Source organism: Pinus tabuliformis, chromosome 7, assembly GCF_031772625.1.
Source record: "Pinus tabuliformis cultivar Carrire ecotype Pingquan chromosome 7, CPIR1, whole genome shotgun sequence".
NCBI lineage: Eukaryota > Viridiplantae > Streptophyta > Pinopsida > Pinales > Pinaceae > Pinus > Pinus tabuliformis.
In genome coordinates, this window is record NC_142293.1 from 1,417,152,458 (window position 1) to 1,417,169,599 (window position 17,142).

Below are 17,142 nucleotides of genomic sequence, written 5' to 3' on the forward strand. Positions count from 1 at the left end.
AGAGTTCATAAAAAGGATGCGCACTAACCTTGCCAAAAGCAATTTTCGATCACCAATGGCCAGCTGCATATAGTTTCAAACTTTCGGTAAAAGCTCCTCTGTTATTGAACCTCTCCTCTGTTCGCCGCGGAGTGCTATCTCCCTCTCTGTTCGCCGGAGTACAGAAGGTGAATTGTCTTGTAATTTGAATTGTCGGGACTTTGAATGGCCTGGAGGAGGTTGGTGTGGTTCGTAAATGCCGTAAATGTGCCGGAGGTTGGTAAATGTGCTCATCAATACGCCAGAGGGAGGCCAAAGTGGCTGCGGGCAGGGTCGCCGTCGAGGGGCAGGAGCACGGCAGCCGGAGAGGGATGGATGCGCCGGATGGATGCCATGATGCATGGTCGAGGATGAAAGGGCGCCATGACGTCAACCACGCCGTCTGCCGCTGTCAGAGGGGGTACCTCCATAGCATTAACTTTGCTATGGAGGTGGAAATAGGAACCACCCAATTTCGCGGTCGTGGCATTCGATATTCCAGAGAGTAGGTGGACACAAATTACACTGCCAAACGTTTGCAGAAGTCTCTGCGCGTACCCAAAATTTATTTATTTTAAGTGGCTCCGATGGGCAAGTGGTGTTAATACGGGCAATGCCTAACCAGCCATACATAGGGTATTTAATGCCCGGGGATATGCACGCAGGTTAACGCGATAACATGGGAGCGGGGAGTTTCGGCATTAAATAATTTTTGGGCTTTCGCGTGTTATCGGGCTAAGCTGCGTGCATATCCCCGAGCATTAAATACCCTATGTATGGCTGGTGTCGGGAAGAAAAACGTGGGCGCAGTATCCGCATGTGGAGGTTAAATGATGTTCGAGAGCCTGCAGAATGGCATGAACTGCATGATATATGCATCCCAGAACGCCATAGCATTTATTCGGTCGTAGTAAACAACGGGTGGGTAATTATGGTTGTTCACGGAATGGAAGTATGTTTGTGTAACTTGGAGCGAAAATCGACCCAAAAAATTTCATTACGAGGGCAGCTTCGCAGCGACCTCAGATTCTTTCAATGGTTTCTTTTAGCATTCGAATCGAACAACGTTTGGTGGCCTCAGGCAGTGAAAATTTTCAATCAAATAATTAATCTCTTAAGAAGCAAAGGTCCCTGGACTTATTAATTCAATCTGTCCGGACTCGTATTATAGGTTTTGCATTCAGCGTTCAATTTTACTGGTTTTGCTTTTTTAGTAGAATATGATACTGCCGGGCGTTTCTTTTAATCAGAGAAAACAAGTTTCTGATCGAGCCAGGATTTTATCAGAATATAGATTTTGGTGGGAAATGATTCATTTTCAATATTCAAATTTGAATAAGTATATTCTTTGTATGAAGTTTTAGTTTCAGAATTTTGTGCTTCAATGTTTTTATGTGGTTTTGATTAATTTATTCAAGATCAGAGAGTTACTTCAAAATTTTAGAGTTATTTGAAAATTTTGTTACTGAATTTATAAAATAGAAATTTGAAAAACTATTTTAAATTTATTTATTATTTGTTTTTACATGCACATTAACATAGCATAAAGTATATTTAGTTTTAGTTAGCTTTAGTTAGTTTTAATGACTTTAGCTAGCTTTAATGTTTGCATGTGGTGTATATGCACATTAAAGTAGCACAAAACAAATTTAGCTTTAGTTAGTTTTGTTTGTGTATGCTTGTACATGCACATGAACATAGCATAAAGCACACTTAGCTTGAGTTGGTTTTAGTGCTTGCATGTAGATAAGCTTAACTTAGCTGCTTTATGTATTTATCACTAGTGAATATACAAAATTCGTTCTCTCATCCAATTTTTGTGGATTCTTACAAAATTATGCAATTGTTCTAGAACTAGTTTCTTACCTATGTACACTCTAATAATTTAACAATTTGAAAAAATAAAATAAAAAATTGATAAGCGGAAATTCCATAGAAAATATTAAGCTACAAAATTCTTAAATAATGAAATACAAACATCATATAATAATATCAGTTTGTTCAAGTATTTTACAACTTTAGAATTGGATGTTCTAGAAAAGAGAAACCATAAAATATAATTTATTTTAAAATTTTCAAATGTGTAAATCTTAGGAGAGTTTATAATAAACTTTTATTTATTTGTTGCAATTTGTATAATAGTTTTCATCAATTTTCCTCATGATAGATTCCAATATCTTGCAGACTTGATGTCTGGTATACTAGTTATGTTTATTGAACATTGAGTTTAGCATCATTCAAACAAGTTTCACTAAATCATATTGTGAGATGTTTTGGTGAGTAAAAACTCCATGAAACCATAATTTGTACTCCATTTACCCTTTTGATTTTTGCATTAATTTCATATTTTCTATTGCTATGAAATTGGAGAGCTCTCTTCAATTGTGTATTATTTTCATATTGAATGTTGATGTGGTTGAAACATATTGAATTTTGATAAGTTGCAACAAACTGTATTGTTGGATTAGCCATGAAATCTGATGATCTTATACCTTCTAATATGGTTGGTCTTCCATTTATCAAAGGTCACCAAGAAGGTTATTGTCCATTCAAATTCCTTTGTATTTGGATGTTCAAGTCTCAAGGAGGCCATTAAGATGAGAATACGGTTTGGAAATCCCCTAATATTACATAGGTAATTGTAGTTGTAGCTATTGATTTCCAACCATTTTTATTATTTTGAGAAAATTTAGAGATACTAACATAGTGTTTGCAACTTCTTTAACATTTTATGCATAATTTAGTGAAATTTCTCCTCCTATGGAGTATATAATTCCTCTGGAGCCCATAGGGCTTGGAATTTCTAGCAATTTGTAGTCCTTCTCGGAAAGCTAGAGATATTGCCATATAACTTGTAGTTTTGTGGATATTTTATACGTATTTTAGCTTTGTGATATTTTATCTAGGTTATATTTGAAGGAATATACATGTTTCAGTCTTTGAAGGAATACACATGTTTTAGTCTTTTGGTAATTGTTCAGACTAGAAAACAAGGCTTAAAGCTGTTATCACCTGGATTGAACCTCAAGCTAAAGGAAGGCAATGCCAAGGTAACCACAAACCACACATATCCAAGTAGCTAGCCTACTAGGCCGAGAGAGGGCTCTCTCCATAAGGATCTCAGCCAAGATGACTGGATCAGGTAAAGGATATTAGGCTAGGTATAGTAGCACGAAGTTTTGATTGGATTTTGAAGGGGTTTTGTCAGATCAGGAGGAGCTGGATAGTTTAGGTCTAGGAAATTAGGTCAGAAATGTAGGGTGTTCTATGGGGAAAGGTAGGCATAGGCTCTAACGCTCTTGGGCTTGATGGGGTGAGATTTTTTAGACTGGTGAGAAGCTAAGAAGGGCATGTGACAATCATGGATCCTTCCTAGACTGCAGAAAACATGAAATGGTGAATGGTTTCCCAAGGCAGAGCATTGATGCAATGAATTCTGCCTATCAAACTTGAAAACATTCAACTAGAAGAAATGAAATGATTAATGGCATACATAAAACATATAAACATATAATCACAGAAGAAGAAACTGTACTAAAACTCCATACCACATGGATCCCATAAAAATAGTTGCAATTCTTATTAATCTCCTGCCAAACTGCTTACAAAAGGTGTACAATCAAGGTTTGAGCATCCAACTGAGTCCAACCCTTTACAATGAGAAAGAAGAAGAAGATATAGACATGATTTCAACCTCCTCCCATCCTCAAGGGTCGAATCCCTAAGATGAGGAGCTAATCTAACTAATACTGAACAAGAAACAAGAATATAGGCATCATCAACAACTTGCCTCTAAAAGTGAAAAACTGATTCATTTGAGCTCAAACTAACTCCTAAAGCAATGAATCTACCCTCTATTACTATTTATATATCATAATTACATGCCAAGTCATCATTTACAATGGTAAATCATCCACCATGAGAGAGAATCCATGATTATAGTCAAAAAATTGGAAAAATAGCAACCCTAAGCAAAACTGCCAAAAGCGCAGCGCCACTTTTAGGTCCCTTTTGGAGGCCTTCCCGGCATCCAAATTGAGCCCATGATAGCTCATTGGAAAGGTATTCAAGTCATATTTCCAAAACACCTCGAATTTCTGTATTTGAAGATAATTTGTCCCTTCAAAACATGATTCTTCCAAGATTGCTTCTGTGTTTCCAAAAAGTGGCAGAAAGGTCGTTTTTAGGGTGTTTTTTTGACCTTTTGGTGGACCAATTCTGCCCCAAAAACTTTAAAACTTGCTAGGGTGCATGTCCTCATCACTTTGAATCCAAAAATGTAAACCATTTCTTCATTGGGTACCCCTAGGAAAAGCGCAACGCCGGTGGCACTGCGCTTTTAGGCAGTTTTCCTGTGTATTGAAATTCAAAATTTGCAAATGACAAAATTTGCTCCAAATTTACCCAAAACTGGTGAGAAGCACCAGCATCATGTGCTCTGATGAGTCAAGAAAGCTTTAGCCAGCATCCTAAGCATATCCTCCTCCCTTTTGTGGTTTTCTCTGTTGCCTAGCTCTATCTGCTGAGGTGTCACTGCTTATGTTTTCCTCCTCCTCATAGTCTCAGTCTTCTTTGTCCATGTTTGCAAGGTTGAGGTTTTATGAAGGAGATGAGTGAAAGTGTTTTAGGAATTAGGGGACAGGAGATGAACTTGTGACTAGGAAATGAATGGAGGAGTAGGAAATGAGAGGGAGGGCTTGTTTGCTTGCGATTTGCTCTTGGGGAAGAGGGACAACGGGAATGGGAATAATGTGGAATTATTAAGGGTAAAGGGAAAAATGGATAAGGTGATAAGGGAATAGGGATAGGGGAATTCGAAGCTGTAGGGATAGGTGATAGAATGAATAGAGAGGATTTAGGGTTTAGGCATCATTAGGGAGATTTTAGGGTGTAGTTCTTATAAAACATGGAAAATGATGATTATAGATTAGATTTGCAAATTAAAACCAAAGTGAGGGATGGCCACTTACTTGTAATGATGAAAGGAGAGAGAAATTTGGAGTTTGTTTGAGGGTTTGAAGGTTTTTGAGCTCCCCTGCCAAAAGCGTAGCGCCACCGCTCAGAAGCGCAGTGCCAGGCCAAAAGCGCAGCACCTCTGTAAATTTGCACTGGGAAATCTGCCAAAAGTGCAGTGCCAAGCCAAAAGCGCAGTGCCACTTCAAACCCACTTTTGACTACCTTCACAATGTTAAAATTGGGCGTGGGATAGCTCTTTGGAAATCTTGTCCAGTCTACTTTCCAGAACATCTTGAATGTTTCAATTTGGAGCTCATTTTCCCTATCTAAAACCCAATCTCCCAAGACTGGTCAAAATGTGCAGAATGAGGCTGCCAAATGCAGAGTGTTGTTTTAGTAAGTTTTTGGAGGTCTTCCTCAACTCCAAATTGAGCTCATGATAGCTCATTGGAAATATATTTGTATCTAGTTATCATTTGACTCATAAAGTAAGTCATTTGGTCACTCCAACTAGGAGAAATCTTAATTTTCCCATGGTCACTCCAAAAGAGCAACAACTTTCTTGTAGCAACTGTATTTTTGACATTTTTATAAAACCATGACACCTATGTAAAACGTGAAGGAGGTTTTTCTTCCTTGGCATATTGTGGATAAAAACCTCTCTCACATTTTCCAAATTCTTCCCTGTTTGGTCTAAAACATAGTTTGAAGAAAAACTAGCCCTATGTGTGGCAAATAATTTGTCCCTTGGAATGACTTATTGGAAAATGATGGAGACATGATGTGTATGAGTTGGAATGGCCTCATACTCACTGAAATGACCTCCCTTACACCTCATATACTCAAATGTCTCTGATTTCATAGCCAACCCTAGCTCAATGTGTGAGGAAATTAGGGTTTAGTGCTTGTGCAAAATGGTGATTTGGGCACCCCTAGGAAAAAACAACTCCCTTTCGCATGCACTTAACCCTTTGAAACTTTACCCTTTCACTTGACTATTTCCTTTGAAAAATTGATCTTTAGATGGTCTGGCATCTTTGGAACATTGATTTAAAAGCTTGGGATGGTGAAATTATTACATTTGAAAGACATAAAATTACATAATGAAATAAGCATTTCTCTTTACAAATCATCTTCACATGGTGAAGGGATGTTATTTGATCACCCTTTACTTGCTGGTCTTATGCAATGGAATGGAACCTTGGCAACCGTAATGACCTAATGAAACCTTGAAAAACCGTAAAGACCTAACGAGACCTTGAAGGATTGAATTTCAAGATGACATAATGACCTCATGACTGATACAAATGGCATGATAAAAATAATTTTATGGATGATTTACAGTCAACACGATATGAAACTATGACAGCAAGTAATCACATTTAGGGAAGAGTGATGTTTTTGGACTAGGACTACCATCAGTGACTAATCTTTTGCATGACCTAGTGGAATGATAAAAAATTTCTGAATCGAACCCTTAAAATGATATGAAAAGAGGATTTTTGATCACTGATGGAAGGATGCAAATACTAACACTAACAAAAGCCATTAATAAATTTCATCATGTCACTTGTATAAACTGAAACTATTTCAAGAGGATATCAATCATTCCTATTGAAATAAATCCAACTAAAACTCTACTATTCTTTTGATTAATAAGATATAAAAGTAAAATAAAAAAATAAGATAATTATAATACATTTAAATGAATATGTTTTTTGAAAAAAAACATGCATATTCATTTACTTTAGCAAATAACAACCTATTAATACAAATCTAAAAATATTTTTAAAAACATAAACTAAAATCTAAAAATATTTTTACAAACATAAACTAAAATCTAAAAATATTTTTACAAACATAAACCAAAATTTAAAATAATATTATTCTAAATATCAAAATATTATAAACCAAAAATTAAAATTGTATCTAGTGAAAAATATATTTCACAAATTTAAAATTGAAAATAACTAACATAAATTGTACATTCAACGAGAACACAAAACTACACTAAACGAACACCCAAAACTAGTGAAAAACATATTTTAGAAATTTAACATTGTTAATAAAGAACATAATTTTGAAACGAAAAAGAATGGTTAATAAACAACATAATTTTGAACCAAGAAAAAGGAATTAGTCGTCTTTTTTGACCACCATTATCCAATATTTTGAAAAAAAATTAAACATTATCACTTTTTTATAAATAAATTTTCAAAACATCATTCATTTAATAAGAAAAGTCTTTAGGTAGAAATCACTAAAGATAAATTTTTGGCTAACGCTTTTCGAACAAACCAGTGTGACTCATCATCAGGATGAGATGATGGCTCATCATCAAGACGAGATGATGAACCACACTGGTTGATTTGAAATGCGTCGACCGAAAATTTCTCTTATTTGATTTTGACCAGAAAACTTTTCTTAATTCATTATGGATCACAGAAGCCTAATTCAGAAATCATTCATTTATCTTGCATTTTTTTTCCTCAACAAAAATGTTATGATTTATAGTTATTTATAACTTTTACCGAAAAGAAAGTTATGATTTATAGCTATCTAATACTTTTACCAAAAGGAATGATTATCTTTAAATCTTGAGAATTGTTATTAATGGGAGTTCCCTATAATTTAGTACAACAAAATTGGCTTAATTATTAAATATATATTAATAACAAAATAGTATATAAATAAATTGAAAGTTGCACCTAGAATAAAGTAATTAAAGAATGTTAGTGAAAATTCCTACTATCTCTATAGCCAATTGGTACTCAATATTCCCACAATTCATTGAGCCATTGATGGTTGCTTGCTCATGCTTATTGTTGCTACATAAATTTAGAACATTTTGTTGTGTTAATAGTGTTATAGTCTGGGAAGAAAGGGTTTATAAATTTTGCTAATCTCTTCCCAAACTTGTAATGTGCCTTTGTACCTTATGTAGCTAGACGTTATAGTAGATATGAGAAGTCCTCTATTGTATCTTTAGGTTTGGACCAGGTGACCATGAGTCCCTCTATCCCTCTATTATGAGTCAGTCATGGTTTTCTTTGTCTCTTTGTCATGGGATCAAGGTCACACTGATTAAGAATGTTAAAATCAAAGTTTTGTTTTTTAATTAAGAAGTTACAATCTTTATCATCACATATATTTTATATAACATATGTAAATGAAATATATACAGTAGTATGTGTGTGTTACTATAGGTAATAACATATACAATTAAAATATATATACATCATTTATGATATATTTATACAAAAAGATTTCAATAAATAAAATACATATAAATACAAATATTATTCTCTATGAGTGCTTTCATATATCTATTTCACTTCCTCGACATCTATATCTACACAACCATAGACATGGATAACATCTCTGCCATGTGTTTATGGATTTTTTTGAAAAATGTTCATATAACATACATTTTTTTTACTCTGTAAGAACTATTTACGAATACATTTCAATAGTAATGTATCATTGTAACCTTAATAAATTTTCTTATACACAACCAAATTATGAGAAGGAAATTGAAGTTGTCCATTCTATGGACGTCGTTGAGATGTTAAAGGAGCATCAGGATCTTGTTATGGGAAATTCTAATGCGATGTTAGACTCAAACATTGTTGCTAAAATTATTAAGTTGTGAGTGGGGAAAGTCTATGCAACATCTGTCATGTATGGATACTTCTTGAGAAGAGTTGACAAACATTTCCAACTAGAGAAGAGCATGGAGATGCTTCCTTTTGTATCAAATGAGGAAATTGATGTTGAGCAATTGAATTACGCCCACCTAGAATTAGAAGGTGGAAATTGTGAAGATAACTCAACCATACAAGGTTGTGTGGCAATTACAACAGTTATTGTTGTGGCGACTCATGCAGCATGTCCTAAAGTCCAATACTTCAATCATATAGTTTTTGGTCATATAGGGCCAAACCATGTAATTTGAGTGCTTATGTTATGTCCTTTGATCTAGATGGCTTGCAAATGTATGCTACAACGAGGTCCAAAGAGGCAGTGGATATTATTGAAAGGCATGCAGAGGTTCTATTTGGCAGACCTCGAATTCATATCACCCCTAATGCCTCAATTTAAGCTACAAACAATGAGATATTAAGGATAAGTTTCACAGGTTTAACTAGTTTGGTTTTTGAGGCTGTAACCTTAGGGATATTCCTATGGGATGTGGAGATTCATGTTGATTCAAGGTACCACTTCATTAGAAAGTAGTTTGAACAATCATGGTGATACTTTGTCTAACATGTGTACTCTATGGCTTCTATTGATATATTATTTGAGAGTTCCAGACACATGCAATAGTCAGTTTTAAAATGAAGTCCCTTCTCATCTTGTCAATATATAATACAAGATTGTTTACCTTTTCACTTTATTGTATACATGTTAACTAGTGATCCATCTTAGTGTCCACTCCATTGCAACTTATTACCCCTAGAAAATAATTTTGTAAATATCTCATCAAATTATAATGAGAGTAACCTTGATCTTATGTTCATTGTAAATTACCTTTTGCACATAAATATCAAGCTAAATTGTAAAGCTGAGCTTATATAGCTGAACTAGTCATCCTAGTTCACATTTTATTTGAGATACGATTTTTGTGACACTAGTCTTGTCTTAAGGTGATCTTGTATTGTATTTGTAATTCACAACACAAACCTAAGTGCTAACCAGATATCTTGGCCCAAGTGGGAAATTATTAATAATATAGTGTTGTAATATGAGTTTTCATTGAAATTACCACCTACATTTTTAGGTTTCCAAAACATTTTTTGGTGTCTGGTTCTATGAAAAAAATATGTGATAGATGTGGGAGATTCGGTTGATGGGATTCCAAAGCATGAAAAAAGTTCAAAACAGTTTTAAATAGTAGCATATATCATGATGAGATTTATAAGAACAAAATGAATTAGTAGACCATATTTGCCACTATGCAAGAATTTACTTGCTAGATTAATCTTTCGTATATAGATAAAATATCATCATCAATATATGGGATATAGATAAAATATGATCAAGGAATACCCATATGTTCCTGAGTGGATGAGAAATCAAAAAAGTAATTTGGGGCCATGAAGACAAATATTTTGTATACATTATTAATATCTCCAACAAATGTATGGAAGTTGGGTGGATTTTATTTTGTTGCTTAATATCCATGTTATATGAGTTTCTGGAATGATTTTTTTTTTTAGTATCTATGTTATATGAGCTTTTGGGAATGTGAGAATGTTCATATTTATTTGGAATGGTTAAAATTTTTGTCTAAATTTATAGGAAACATCAAGCTGGAAGTGACAATATTAGATTGTAAAAAAAATACTAAAAATATTTTAAAATACAATGTTGATAATGATAATTGAAGTTCATTCTAGAATGCCTATATTCTTAATATATGTTAGAATTGTGATATGGTATTTATAAATATCAATTTCCAATTATATTAGAATTGCAAAATTAAAACCTTATATTTTTTAAACAACTATAATATTGAAAACACTAATTTGATATGTACTAATACTTATACAAACATATTTAATAGGATACTAAAAATTTCACAATCGTAAATGATTAATTAGAAAATAAGAAACTGCAACAACCCTGAGCTGATTTTCCATGTAAATAAAATAAGACGAAAGTCATGGGACACGTATTCGAAGTTGAATGAGCATCACTTGTGGTTAATTAATGGCTATGGAAATAGGCAAAGACATTTACAAAGAAAAATAGATAATAAATGACAATTTAATAAAAGTAATAAAGGAAAATATGAGAAGATGAAGATGAAGGGATAATAATATACATGCAAGGGGAAATGAAGAAAAGGGAAAAAATAAAGGAAGAGACTAGACATCAAAGATAAAAAGGAATCTGAGAAACAATTCCTAGCTTTTGTCAATCTTAGCTTTGGATCAATTTTAGATAGAGAGAGCTCTAAGAGGAGAGAGAAAACAAGAAAGCAAAGGAAAGTAAAGGGAAAGAAAAGGAAAGCAAGGGAATATAAGTAGAAAGTCGAAATAAAATCTACAACAAGAAGATTTTGTAGGTAACAGGCTGGATGTATAATTTTCCTTGCTAGGATGCGAATGCATGGTACATGATTTTGATTATTTGATTCATTTGTTGACATTATCATGGGTTTTTCCTGGACTGACAATGGTTTCAACCTTGCCTTGTTATTTCCTAGATAACCGTGGTGTGATGGGATTCTTTCTTGGTTGAGCTTCAGATTGCTATAATATTTTGGATATGGGTGAGGCAGTGTTACGAAAATCCAAAGGGTTGGGGCTGGAGATGGTTTTCCCCAGGAATCCCCCCATAGATGGGTGGAGACGGTAAAATTCCTCTAGGTATGGTGAAGAAATAGTAAGGAATCCAAGCTTGTGTCGGTTTGGTGATTTTTGGACTGGTTTAGATGAAATCACAATGGTTGAGGGTTGTTGTGGTTTAGCCTCCAGATGTCGTGGTTTACTTTTCTTTGGTTTATCCCATGATATTCCATATTCATGCTTGGAATATGGCATCAAATGTGCGACTTTCCCTCTTTGGCAAGGCATCTTTAATAGCATTTTCAATATAAGTTTGTTTTCATTATGAACAACAACATCACGTGGTGCATTGGTTGGGCATCGAGACAATGACCTCGATGTCATGGGGTCAAACCACATCAACATATTTTAACTTTAGCAATCCATGTTGGATTTCAACTCCTCTGAAATTTTCGAGAAGTATCACATGGCAGAGTTTGATTGGGCCATGTGGCAACATCGCATTGGACCAATTGTATAGCCTCTACCACATCAATAGCCACCAAATGCCATGTCAACCAACTCATCCCAATAACATGCCACGTGTCATATCCCATTTCTTCCACATCAGTGCCACCTCAACATTATGTGCTTTGCCATCTTGCCATGTGTCATTGTAGGTCCTGCAATGTCTTTAGTATAGTGTCATGTGTTGGTGAGTAGAGCTTACCACATCACCATAAAAACTCTACCACATGAATACTTTCAATATTAACATCCACATAATGAAACATGGTGCTTTTTGGTGCTACGATGTGTCAATTTTGTAGACTCCCTTTTTTTTATTTAGCACGAAATTCAGATTGCCATAACTTTTGCATATAGACTTTTTTTGACAAAATTCAAATTTTGTTAGAGTCATCTCATTGGGATCTTCAACATGGAAATAGTCCCATTAACTTTTGGGAACTCTGAATTTTTGTCCTTTCCAGGATCCTCAAGAATCAAGGCCTAATAGCCTTTATGTTGAATTCTATTTGAGATTCTTTGATATTATCAGAGAAGACCTTATCAAAGTGGTAGGAGAATCTCAATGATCTAGTAAAATTTTAGGTGCTTTTAATTTGATTGATTAAGCCCCTATGTCGAAGAAGTAAGAAACTTGTTCTTTTTAGGAAATCTAGTTGATATTGTGTTGCAATGTTATTAGGATTAATTTTAATGAAAATAGCTCAAGAATATGCTTAGTAATTTGATCTCTAAGAACAATTCAATTTCATTTTCAATAGGTAATCCGTCACATTATAACATTAGCTTAGGAAGTGATCTGAATCGGATCCTTAAACATTTCCATGACTGTTTCAAATTATGTCAAGCTTCAAAATCTTATGAATAATGAGCTTATCATAAATGACCTCTGGACAATGGCAATTGTGGCCAGCATGGAACAACGAGGACCCTCGGTCAAAGCGCGCTGACCATTGGGCCATGGAGACCGCGCATGGACGCAAATTGGTAATCGGAAGCCCAGATCCAAAAACAGAGGCAGTTTCTGATACATGATTAGGGCAAAGCACTGATTGCGTATCACAGGGCAAAAACCTCAGTAAAGGAAAGCCCCGAGCACTTGATCATGAGGAAAACAGGAAACCATGTGGAAACTATCGGAAGGCGGGTCCCGCACCCAAAACTGGCAGGATATCATGTGCACTTCAAGCGATAAGCGGTTTTGGCCGAGTTCAGCGCGATGCCACACATTGGGTGAAACGCATCCAGCGGATGAGAGAAAAATCGCTTACATCGCATGAGTAAGGGTCGAGCAACTTACCCGCGCGATATAGATGGAGACTGTAGGATCTAGATGCTCCAGATCAATGGCGTAGAATCAACCCAATGGAAGACTGGATTTGACGAGGGAATAGACTGAGGTGCATGAGATTTGAGGTCCGACATGACCACTGAGCTGGCAGAGGAACCAGTTTCGCGGGCAATCTTGGAGCAATGGAAATAACGACCATTTAAAGAGAACTGACACTCATTTCGTGGGGAAACAGGTGGCCACCTATCTGTGAAGCGTTACATAATGATGATGAGGTAGAGCAGGGGAATTCCAACAGACAGAGGCAGGCGATCCAAAGAGCTGGGAAGAAGAAACGAACAGTCAGGGAGCAGATCGACTTTAAGCCATGAACATACAAAGAACAGAGGAGAGATAAAAGTAGAGAAGGAAGTGAATTGCAGAGAGCAGAGAAGCCAAGCTGGCCCGCAGAGCGAAGGCAGCATCGAGCAGACAGAACAGAGAGAGTCCGAGAGTCTGTGAACTCCAGAGAAGGCTTGAAAGGTTCAAGCAACTCCTTTGTGTATTCCTGTCAGGTATTGAGTACCAAATTGGACTCATACCACTGAGACCAATTGAGGTCGAGATTCAGTAAGGGGAGTTTGTGCACTCCAGAGACTGGGGGATCCAAGTACAATCCTACTAATCATTCTCTATTAAGTGAGACTCATATTGAGCTCCTTATTGTAAAATCTCTACTTTAAGACACAATAGAAAGGCCACCACTGAAGGCTCGACCAGGTGACGTAGCTTAGGAGGATTGGGTGAACTCCTTATTAAATTTGTTGTGTTCTGTATTTGCTTACTGTGTTTCTCTTACTATTTCAAGTGCCTATGTATTTCACAATATTATCGATCCATTGCTTAAAATAACATAGGCACACCCCAGCACATGGGTCTATAATACCTTCATTAATTAACTGAGATCATTCATGAGTGATTTTCAGATCAAGTGGTATCAGAGCTTCTAGGTTGTTTAAGGTTAGACAAGCTTGTGCTGGATTTTGTTGTTGAATGCTAACTAGATCAAAGCTTAAATTAGGAGAAGGAGAGTTGGTCGAAACTAACCCGGAGATTGGAAGAGTCTATCCTCAGAAGAAAATGTCAGAAGAAAGTCCCTTGGGACCAAATCCCCAATTTATAGATAGTTTCCTGGCCATGAGGTCCATGGTAGAGGAAATGTATAAGGACTTTAGGAAACATAAAGATGAAGATTCATCAGGCTCCAAACAAGATAAAGGGGAAGAATAACCTATCTTCCATGACCACTCAAAAAGCAAAGGGAAAGAAGAAAGCTTTCTCACACCTCCTAATAGCCCTGAACATAAAAAGAAGACATCTTTGATTAAATTAGATGTTAAATTTGATTTACCAATATATGATGGAGAACTGAATGCGGAGAAGCTGGATAATTGGATCAGACAAATTGATGTTTATTGCATAGTCCAGAATATCGACTCAGACAAGAGTAAGATTCAGCTAGCCAGCCTACGCCTCGGAGGCACTACCTTGGTATGGTGGGAAGGCAGGACCCAAGCTAACATGAAGAAACATGGTAAGATTCTTTTTGTCTGGAGTGAATTTGTTTCTGCAATCAAAGAATAGTTCTATCCACTAGCTTACATGAAGCAAGCCATGATGAGCTGGAAAACTCTTCGCCAATTGAAAGGGTAGTGTACAGGGTTACACTCAAGAATTTAGAAAGAGAGCTTTGATTCTAGGAATTTTATTAGACTCACCTGAGACTCTATTGAAGTACATAGGGTGTCTACACAGCTACATGAGGCACACTATCCTCGTGTTTAATCCCACTAGTATAGATGAGGTATCTGTTCAAGCTACGCATCTAGAGGCTAGAGGAAAGAATGGGAACCCAGAAGTTGGAGGATCATCCAAGCCCATTGCAAGCAAGAATAAGGAGAAAAGAAAACAGAAATGGAAAGAAAGGAAGGCCAATACTGCATAAAAGACAAAGTCTTCATGCATTCACTGTAAAAAGGATGGGCATGATGATGAGCACTGTTGGATTCTGCATCCAGAGCTGAGACCTAAGAAGTTCGAGGGCAAGAAGAAGAACATTGTTGCAGCTATTCAGAAAGATTTGGGGTCGGACTCAGTAGATGAAACAACCATTGCAGCCACAGGTATAAAAGGTAACAATTCTGAAGCATCTACTAGTAATTATGCACAATCTATTAATGATGAAGAAAATGAGTGAAAAAGGCATGAGCTTTTCCATATTCGAGTTATTTCCAAACATCAAAAGATTGATACTTTGTTTAATAGTGGCTCACAAGTAAATTTAATTTCTGAAGAAATTGTTAAGAAGTTGGGATCACTGACTACACCTCACAAGAAACCATACCCATTAGGTTGGTTAAGTCATAAAGCACAACTACAAGTGACTAGACAATGTAAGCTTAAGTTTTCTTTTGGGTCAGCATTTGTAGATGAGGTTGAGTTAGATATAATTCCTCTAGATATATGTGGAATTGTTTTAGGAAGTCCTTAATTGTATGATAGAAAAGCTATTTTATATAGAGCTGAGAACAAGTATCTACTCATTAAAGATGGAATTGAATACTTTGTAAGATCTCACAAGCTCAAGAATAATTATACTCTCATAAACTCAGGGCAGAAAAAATGAATTGTAAATTCATGCAAACAAATTTTACTGATGGTTGTAAAGGAAAAGAAACCAGATAAAACCAATGTATTTGACGACTGTGATGCTAAACAGCAAGCTGATTTAGAAAAAGTTGTTTCAGAGTATGATATCTTATTTCAAGAACCTTAAGGTGTGCCACCCAAAAAGGAAATAGTGCATGATATTAATTTGCAGCAAGATGCTCCATTGCCTAACATTAGAATGTACAGGTTGTCCGCTTTAGAGAATGCAGAAATCAAGAAGCAGGTGCAGGAGTTGCTCAAGAAGGGGTTCATCAGACCTAGCACATCGACATGTGGGTCTCCAATCGTTTTGGTGAGAAAGAAAGATGGCTTGTGGAGAATGTGCATTGATTACCAAGCACTGAATAAGATAAAGATCAATAATCATTATCCCCTTCCTCGCATAGATGATCTATTAGATCAGTTAAAGGAAGCTATTTATTTTTCCAAGTTAGACTTGCATAGTGGGTATCACCAGGTCAGAGTTGCAGAACAAGATGCATGGAAGACTACTTTCAAAGCAAAGAAGGGATTGTATGAGTGGCTAGTTATGCCTTTTGGCTTAAATAATGCTCCTGCTACTTTCATGAGAATAATGAATGATGTACTCAGACATTTTCTTGATGATTTTGTTATTGTATATCTGGATGACATTCTTATATTTAGAAAAACGTGGGAAGAACATTTAAAGCATGTTAAGCAGACACTAGATGTTTTGAAAAGAGAAAAACTTTATGTTAAACTCTCAAAATGTGAATTTGGAAAAACATCTTTGAATTATTTGGGACATATAGTAGGGGGTGGTGAATTGAAGATAGATCCCTCTAAGGTGGCAGTCATTGTAAACTGGCCTAAACCCAAATATGCTATAGAAGTTAGAAGCTTCTTAGGAGCAGCACAATATTGGAGAAAGTTAATTTCTAACTTTTCCTCAATTGCAGCTCCCTTACATGCTTTAATAGGATTAAACAAGGTGTTTCAGTGGGGAGGCAAACAGCAGAAAGCCTTCGACACCTTGAAAGAAAATATTAGTACAACACCAGTACTAGCACTGCCCGATCTTCAAAGACAGTTTGAGATCCAAACAGATGCCAGTGGCTATGCCATGGGAGAAGTGTTGATACAGCATGGTAAACCCATATGTTATCATTCTCAGACGTTTAATTCTATAGTAGTTACCTATCCAACATATGATAAATAATTGTATGCATTAGTACAGAGTGTGAAAAAGTGGAAACATTATTTAATGGGCACAGAGACAGTTATCCATACTGATCATCAACCACTTCAATATCTACACTCCCAAACTAAATTGCAGCAATCAAGACACTATAAGTGGATGGGTTTTCTACAATAGTTTCATTTAGTCACCAGATATAAAAGGGGCAT

The 17,142-nt window shown here is 35.8% G+C and overlaps 1 pseudogene; it reads left to right on the top strand.

The window, feature by feature from the left end:
- The first annotated feature begins 8,449 nt into the window (after positions 1-8,449).
- LOC149252970 (UV-B-induced protein At3g17800, chloroplastic pseudogene) lies at positions 8,450-9,210 on the top strand (annotated as a pseudogene).
- The last annotated feature ends 7,932 nt before the right edge of the window (positions 9,211-17,142 follow it).